Source organism: Octodon degus, unplaced genomic scaffold (genome assembly GCF_000260255.1).
Source record: "Octodon degus isolate 3935 unplaced genomic scaffold, OctDeg1.0 scaffold00076, whole genome shotgun sequence".
In the NCBI taxonomy this organism is placed as follows: Eukaryota; Metazoa; Chordata; class Mammalia; order Rodentia; family Octodontidae; genus Octodon; species Octodon degus.
This window is the reverse complement of record NW_004524652.1, coordinates 5321969-5330337: the sequence shown is the minus strand read 5'-3', so window position 1 is coordinate 5330337 and position 8369 is coordinate 5321969. Positions and strand designations below refer to the sequence as shown.

Genomic DNA, 8369 nt, shown 5'->3' with positions numbered 1-8369 from the left:
CACACACACACACACACACACATAAATAAATAAAATTAAAAAAAAAATAAAAAGTCATGGAGACCCTAACAGAGCTCCTAAGGCCCCCTCCCATGGAGCTGGGCTTGGACAGCTGATTTTTCACCAAACTTGTGACTCAGCACAAGCAGCCTGCCCACCTCAGTCACCTGCATATGGGACACACCCTCCCCAGAGACACAGACCTGGCCTTGCGGTTCGGGCAGAGCCCTGTGACCTCCCCCTAGAGCCCTCTTCTGTCCAGGTCAATACGCCACTGCTGATCTTCACATGAGCAGCACTTCCCCATGTCACAAACCACCCTGGGGTAGCTACAGTGAGACCCAAGGGACATCTCAAATACCCTCTTGCCGAGACCCGTACTCCCTGTCTGTCCCTTCCAAACCAACAATGACACAGACACCAGCAAAGCACGTGACTTCTGTGGACCCACAAGATGTTGCCAGGACCCAGCTGTGGGGCTCTGCACAGCACAGCTGAATGGCAGTGAGGCACTGGGTCTGGAAAAACGTCCAGAAGGTTGAGCAGCGTGAGCCCTCACGGCCAGCAGGGGACGAGGATGGGGATGGCAGGTGGAGACAGGTGCGGGGGAGGCAGCGTGGAGGCCACCAGGGCTGCTCAGATGGCGCTGGCATTGGTCAGCACCTCCCCACGGCAGACGGTGAGCCCAGGCGCCAGGGTCCTCGGTAGTCCCAACAGGGATGCCACAAGTCCCACCCTGCTGCAGCGTGAGGACTCCAGCAGCGCAAACACTTGGCAGCCCCTGAGGGCAGGAAGACACATTGTCCTTTCCGCAGTCCTTTCTGTCACCTGTCTGCCGCCTCTGTCTGGCATGGCATGGTGGAGAGTCCTGGCGGCCCCACCTCGTCCTGCCCACCCCACCAGTGGCCCCTACCGGTCAACTTCCCTCCCAAGGTCTCAGCCACAGCCTTCACCTTCTCAATGTCAAGCCGCTCACCTCTCCAGCTCAGGTATTAGATGCAGGAGAGGCCAAGAACCCCGGGGTCCAGAGATGCAGGAAGGGCGAAGGTCACAGGGAAGATCGGCCACGCCCCCTGGCTGGCTGCACTGGCCTCCGGCTGCTGGGCTGCTGGGCTGCTGGGCTGCTGGGCTGCGGCACGGGCAGCCTCTGAACCAGGTGCCAGGAGACGCGGCTTCCTGCCCACTGCTGCGGCTATTTATAGTCAAGCAGGCAGAGGCTGAGACAGACAGGGTCCGCTTCCCGCAGGCCACAGCCGGCCACAGACTGGAGCTGAGGCAGGGACCCCCAGGGGACAAGCTGGGTCAGCCAGACACCGGCTGCACGGAACCCTGGGGCCCATGGATGCAGGCGACATCTATGTGCATCCCATCCTGGTTACCCAGGAAAGAGAGGAGAGGGCTTGCACAGCAGCAGGCTCAGGGCCACAGTGCGGACAAAGGTGTCAGACATGGGGCAGACACATGACTTGGACCCAAGGGGCACAGGGCATCAGGTCGGGCCATGCCCTGCCCAGCCCAGCCTGGTACCTGCTCTTCTAGAACCAGCTGCAGACAACAGAACAGCGCCAGAAGTCCCTGGCCCTACAGGATGTCCACTCTGGCAGGTGACAGAAAACAGCAAGGTTAACAGCAAAACCCATAAATCCGAAGACTACAGGCATTAAGGAAATTAGGACAGAAGGTGCAGGCACAGAGATGCTCAGTGGCATGAACCTTGGCGCAAAACCTTGGAAGGAGGCGGTGGGCCAGCAATGTGAGGAGCAGGACTCCCAAGGGTGTGCGGGGAAGAGCCACCAGGCACGGCAGCACGGCAGGTGCAAGGGCTCCGGGCGCAGGAAGCCACAGGCAGAGCCTGGCACAAGGGAACGAGGGGCACAGAGCGCAGGACAGACCGCACGGAGCTAACGGATGCCCATCTTCCAGTCCCACATCACCCCACAGTCACCACGGTCCCCATCTTAACTCATGCCAACTACCACGCCCCTCTGAAAAACAGATCATCTCCAAAGGACGTGGAGGTGGAAGGGGTAGTGGATGTGGTCACCCGGGCACGAGGCCCACACTGGGGCACAAAAATGGCGCTCCGACCACTCTGAGCCACCCAGGAGCTACCAGCGTGCATAAAACCTGCCCCCTGGACCCAGGCCAGGCACCCAGGACCCTGGTGGGGAAAGATGCCTGCCAGGTTCCAGGGACAACTGACCCTCTGTGCCCCCGAGCTGCCACAGGCCAGCCTGCCCCACAGCCTGGCAAGACAGTGGGCAGTACCAAGCTTGTTGCCGTGGTCATGGAGCCTCCCCGCCGCTGCTGAGCTGTGCTCCCAGGGTCTCAGCAAACACCTGGAGTCCGGCATAAGAACACACAGCGGTGCCCACACAGTGTCACCAGGCCAAAGGAGCAGTATCACAGGCCCAAATCCAAGCTAGGGCACTGTGGTGCCCAAAGGGACTCCAAGGTTCCTGGCCACCAGAGGGCTGAGCACGCCACCCCAGGGCACTCCTTGGGGCCAAGTGCATCTCAAGACCCCAGCAGCCCACCGTGGGGACACGGAGTCCAGCAAGAGCCAGGACCTGCACACCGCCCACAGGCCACACACACCCCCGTCCCCGCCCAGCTGGCCCCGATGTACTCTGCTCACCCAGTGCGGGGATTCACTCAGGAATCGTTTGATAAGATAAAATCAGACTGCAAAATCAGGGCAAAGGGAAAAAAGCAGGGACAAACCACTAATTGGAGGTCACAGTAAAATAGGTAAAAACCCAAACCCAGGCCTGTGAGTTTAGCAGAACTTCCCCACCACTGAAGCAAAGAAAAGAAAACCACAGCAGAGTGCTCGATGCAGAGGCCGACCTGCAAGTGAGGCTTTGGGGTCCCATGCCACTGTGGGGGCCAGGAGCCCCGCTGAGCCAGCCTCACTACCTGCTTCCCCACCCCATCCTACACCAGTCTGGGGGCAACAACCAAACGTGGGGAGAAGCCCTGGGGCCCCACTGGCATCACCTGGGAATTCACACCTCTCCCTGGGCCCCCACGTGCTCGCCTTGAAAACCCTGAGGCTGATAACAAGGTGGACCCACCCTGTGCCACACACCTATCATCCCAGAACTCCAGGTTGAGGCAAGAGGACCACAGCTCAAGGTCAACCCGGGCAACTTACTGAGACCCTGTCCCAAAATAAAAAAATCAAAAAAGGGCTATACAGCTCAAGGGGAAGGCCCTGGGTTGAACCCCCAGTACACTCAAACACCAAAATAAAATGAGAGCGGTGATGTGAGCCTGGGCCCAGCACTGTCTCCTGTGAGGAACCCAGAGGGACCCCAGGGCTCCCGGGGTCTCAGCTGCCTGGCTACAGAAGCCAGGGCCAGGAGCAGTGGGGGCAGCAGGGGCCCAAGCACAGCTGTCTGCAGCAACACTCTGCTCGGGGCCCTGAGGCCTGTGTTCTGGAGAACTTCACATCATCGAGGCTTATTCTACAGATTTTATATTTTATTTTATTTTTAGTACCAGGAATCAAATTCAAGACCTCGTGCTGCCAGGCAGGCGCTGCAGGCACAAAGCTTTATCCTCAGCCCCTAGATTTGTATTTTTCCAACCGAAACCCTTTTCACCTCCTGAACAAAAGCAGCTGGTGGACAGACGGACCCCTGCCGCGCACTCAGGCCCAGCACCCAGGTTCACTTCCTGGTGGAGCTGTGCTGGTGACCAGGACCGTGGCATAGGGCTCGTGCCACTGTGTGTTTGTTTTGGTTTTGGAAAGTGGATCTCAAAATGTAGCCCTGGCTGGCCTTGAACTCAGTGATCCTCTTGCCTCAGGCTCCAGAGTGCGAGGATTATAAGCAATTGCCACCAGGACAGGTTCTGTGTTTTACACACACACACAGAGCCACTGAAAGCGACATCTGTCTCAGAGCTTCTGCAGCAGACGTGACCGCCTCAGGAGACAGACACCTGGCAGGCAGGGACCTCAGGGACTCTGTATTGGCTGTGCCATTTAAACTTCATATTTGGGGGGGGCGGGGAAATAGCTCAGTAGAATAAGCCCTTGCCTGGCAAGTGCGAGATCCTGAGTTCAATCCCTGGTACCGCAAGAAAAAAATAAATAAATAAACTTCGTATTTTTTATAGGCTTATGCGTTTTCTCTGACACAAACAAGTTTTTATAAAGCCCAAAGCAACAGGCAGTTTTGCTGTATTCCTTTTGGTTTTTCTGTATTTTTCAAATAAATTCAAATAGCAAAAAGAAAAAAGCACCCCCTCACCATGTCACCAGCGCTTTAGCTGCATGGAAAGACATCTCAGTGTGGGATGCCGCTACTCAGGGAAGGGCTCTTCTTGTGGAAACCAAGAGGGCTCAACAGGCTGGTGGCGAGTCTGGGGGTCCCCAGGCCCAAGTGGGACAGTGGCCATGGCACCAGTGCAGCCCCCAGCTCAGTGGCCAGTAATGGCACAGACCAGGGTGGTCTCCCACGTGAAGTAACCATCAAAAAAAGAGACAGGGAAGTGACCAGCTGCAGGACAGGGTTCAGCCAGCGCCTGCAACGTCACGGCCCTGGGACCTGGCCAGCGGAAGGCAGGTTTCTGTGTCCAGGCTGACCCGAGGCCCTCATCTTGCCTCTGGGGCTACTGGACTTTACTGCACCAATTCAGCCCCGGCCCAGGCTGTCTCCCGGAGCGGCCCCCAGCCTGGCCCCAGGTGGCTGCTTACATTTCCACTGGTAGAAATAAAAACCTGGGGGCCGGGGAGATGGCTCAGTGGAATAAGTGCTTCCCTGGCAAGCACAAAGGCCTGAGTTCAATCCTTGGTTCTGCCAAAAAAAAAAAAAAAAAAAAAAAAAAAAAAAAAAAAAAAAAAAAAAAAAAAAAGAAAGAAAGAAAGAAAGAAAGAAAGAAAGAAACCTGCTCTGCAGCTCCGAGTCACACCACGTGGGCCACACCCCAAGTGCTGGACCCCACAGACACCTGGACAGCACAGGGACATGAGAGCCTTCTCCCCCAACACATCCTGTTCAAATATAAAGATGCTAAGGACAACATCTGGCACAGTGGCACAAGCCTGTGATCCCTGCAATCAGGAGGTTGAGCAGGAGGGTCTTAGGTTCAAGACCAGCATAAGCAATTGAACAAACCTGTCTCAAAATAAACAGGGTCAGGGGTGTACCTCAGTGGTGGACCCTCTGTCTAGCACCTGCCAGGCCCTGGGTTTCATTATCATACCATTTTAAAAGGAAGAAAAGAAACAAACTGAGGATCCAGGAATGATGGCACAAACTTGCAATCGTAGCACTTGGGAGGATAAGGAGGACTGAGGTCACAAGGGCCTGAGTTCAATCCTCAGTTCCGCCAAAAAAAAAACAAAAAAAAAAACAAAACAGAAAAAAAACAGCCTAGGCTACATAGTGAGTTCAAGGTCAGCCTGAACTGCATAGCAAGACCATGCATGGCTCAAATACACAAAAAACAAGGGGGAAGAAAAAAAAAGCTAAGGCCTGCAGGTCAGAGCCTTGGCTCATGTTATGAACTGACATTCAATCCACCCCGTGACCCTGATTTCCAAGGTCCCTTTCTTTCTAGTCGCTGGGGCCCCATACCCAGGTGGAGAGAAGCAACATCTGCGCTGCCCAGCAGGCGCCAGGCGAGGACAGCAGCACCCATGGTGCACCTGGGCTGCTCCAATCCCTGACAGACAACAGAGCCAAACGCTGGTGACAGTGGTGGCAGCAGCCCCAGCACAGAGATAGGAAAACTGAGGCTGTGAGAGCCAAGTCCCAAGCCCAGAGCTCAACAGCTCCAAGATGGGGTTCAGAACGCTCACTGGCTGCCTTCCTGGGGCCTGCAGGTGCCTCTCTCAGGCTCTTCTGCTGTATGTTTAGGGTGATTCTTCAGGGCCACACATCCAGAAAGTCAAAGCCAGCAGGGCTGTCGTGGGTAGGCAGGTAGGCAGCATGGCCAGAAGTGCCCAGATGTGTGAGCAAAGCTCTCTACATGTGACCTCGGTGGCCTTGCCCCGGACAGATGGAATCCCCATCCCCTGCCAGCAAGGCCAGAGCTGCTTCTTCTGTCTCCAGAGACGCACCCTGTGTGCGGGTGCTCCAGGCCACAGAGCTGATCATGGGCAGCTTCCCAGAGCCCCGTGATACACCGTGCTAAATAATTCAAAACCATGTTTTCATTTCAAAATAAACAGTACTGTCGCCAAGGCGAATGCCAAATTTGCATGAATGGTTAAGATGAGACTTCAAAGAAATGTCAGGCCCATCCCAGGCACCACAGCCCCTGATAGACATCCCTGGTGTTTGCACCCTCGCCAGTGGCCTGGCCAGGCAGGACTGCAATCCATCCTGCTGCACCACGCGTGACACGAAGAACCCTAGGTCCTGGTGCTGAGTCTCCTTCCAGCTATGTGGCCCCGGGTAAGTCACTACTTGGCGATGGAGATGGCACCTGGATACCCTCTCTGGACCTCCATGTCCCCATCAGCAACCTGGGACAGGACTTCCTGCACCTTAGATTAAGCAGGCCTGGTATGGGCACAGTGCCAGTGCACAGTAAGCACTCTGCCTACTATATTCCAGCTTGGAGCCAAGGGCTGGCTGGGCAGGAACTGCCAGCTCCTTCCTGCAGGCTGGCCCCGGTGCAGTGCAAGGAGTCCCCTCAGTCTCCAAAGTGTCACCTGGGGAGGCTGCTGCTTGGCGATGGAGATGGCAAGAGGAAACAACACAGAAGGGGAAACACGCACACAAGCAACAGCTCACGCGCACAGCAAAGCGGCGCGTGGGATATGGGGGCTTTCCCTGCTCACAGTGGCAGGACCCCTCTGCCACTTCAGATCAGAGCTCCAGGCCCCCCATGGGCCCTGGACTGAGGGCAGGATCCCTACATGCCAGGGCAAGCAGGTGGAAGCCCCACGCATACCCAGGTGGGAGAGCACAGGCAGGGCTCCGGGGGCCCTTCCAAATGCCAGTGGAAGGTGGCAGTTGGCCCAGAGCAGAACAATTGCACCCTCCTAGCTCCGGTTTCCACGCAACTTTAAGTGTGTGTTTGCAGCGCTGTGGGAATTCTTCAAGAGGTGCTGGGAGTATTAATTGGGGAAAAAGAGGGGATTATGCTGAAGGCCTCCCTTCCCAAGCGTGGGCAAACCCACACCGGAGGGGGGGTGGCTCACCAGGGGTCTCCATCCCTCACCGGGCCTGACAGCCACATTACCATTTACATGGATTTATCAATACTATCGACCGGGCCGGCATAAATAGCTCCGTGGGAAGAGGCCGGGGCTGCCCGCTGGCTCCCGCCCGCCTCCACGTCTGGGCCCAGGCATTGCAGGCTCCAGGACACCCAGTGGCTGTAAATTTCCAAGCAGGGACATGGCAGCCGGTGCGGGAAGCCAGACAGCACCCAGGGCGACGGCTACGCTCCAGGCTCCCTGAGGGCTTTGGGCACTCAATCCAGCTGGACTCAACGGGCACCTCTGCATCCTGGGGCTGGGGAGCGAGGTCAGCCAGAAGATAGGAGGCCTTTCCTCCACCAGGTGCCCCACGCATCCCCCGCAAAGCAAAGGGGAGGCAGCCCCTTTCCCGGCTTCCAGGCCCTTGGATTAAAGGTCAAGGTAAGAACCGAACTGCAACAACTCCGGGCCCAGAAACACACAAGTACTACAATACTCGGCCCTCCAAGCCACCCTAGAACTCAGCAGCAAGGCACAGAGGTTCAGAGTTTGTCCAGGGTCACGCGTGCAGCAAACCAGCAGAAGAACAGCGCTAAGCCAAGCACCACGCGTCGCGGGGCCGCCGCAAACTCTGCGCCCCCTCCTCCCATCTGCTCCTCCTCCCCACCTAAACAAAACCAGAGAGGGCCACCCATGAAGAACGCTGTAGCGCCCCCCACGTGCCTGACCCCGAGCGCCCCTTTATCAAAGCAGCCACGGGGACCCAGAGCTGCTTGAAAAAAGGGCAAAGTCAAGGCCACCGATAACAGCGCCGGCGGGCCCTGGTCCTCCCCCCAACGCCCGCCCGCGGGATCCTCCCCTCCCTCGTCCCTCCCTCGCCCTCACATCCTTCCTCCAAATTTGCAAAGAAAAAAAAAATAATAATCATAATAAAACCAGTTCTCACCAACAGGGGGGAGGACGCGGGTAGGAAGGGAGGAGGCTGAGCCGCCAACACAGATCCGCCTCCGCCGCCTGCGCCAGACCCGCGGGGATCCGGGCGCGCGCCGGGCGGCGGGGACGCAGGCTTCCCGGCCCCGAGCCACAATGCACAGTCACGCGGGGCGCCCCACGCTCGCTGGGCCGGGCGACAGAGCTCGCGGGCACAGCGAGTGCTCGACTCCTCGTGCACCCCCCGCCGCGGGCCGCTTTCCGCCGGGCCCGGGGG

General features: G+C 57.4%; 1 protein-coding gene across 8 annotated transcripts in view; it reads right to left on the bottom strand.

Annotated features, from left to right (window-relative positions):
* The window catches only part of Ncor2 (nuclear receptor corepressor 2), a 125117-nt gene extending 116790 nt beyond the window's left edge, over positions 1-8327 (bottom strand). For 4 of the 8 annotated variants that reach the window (XM_023720544.1, XM_023720545.1, XM_023720541.1 and 1 more), the window contains exon 1: positions 8109-8325. The gene's annotated coding sequence lies outside the window, so the exon portion shown is untranslated. Of the gene's footprint in view, positions 1-8108 lie in introns of all 8 variants that reach the window. The other 4 variants (XM_023720546.1, XM_023720543.1, XM_023720538.1 and 1 more) reach the window with 2 other exon arrangements.
* Between the last annotated feature and the right edge of the window lie 42 nt (positions 8328-8369).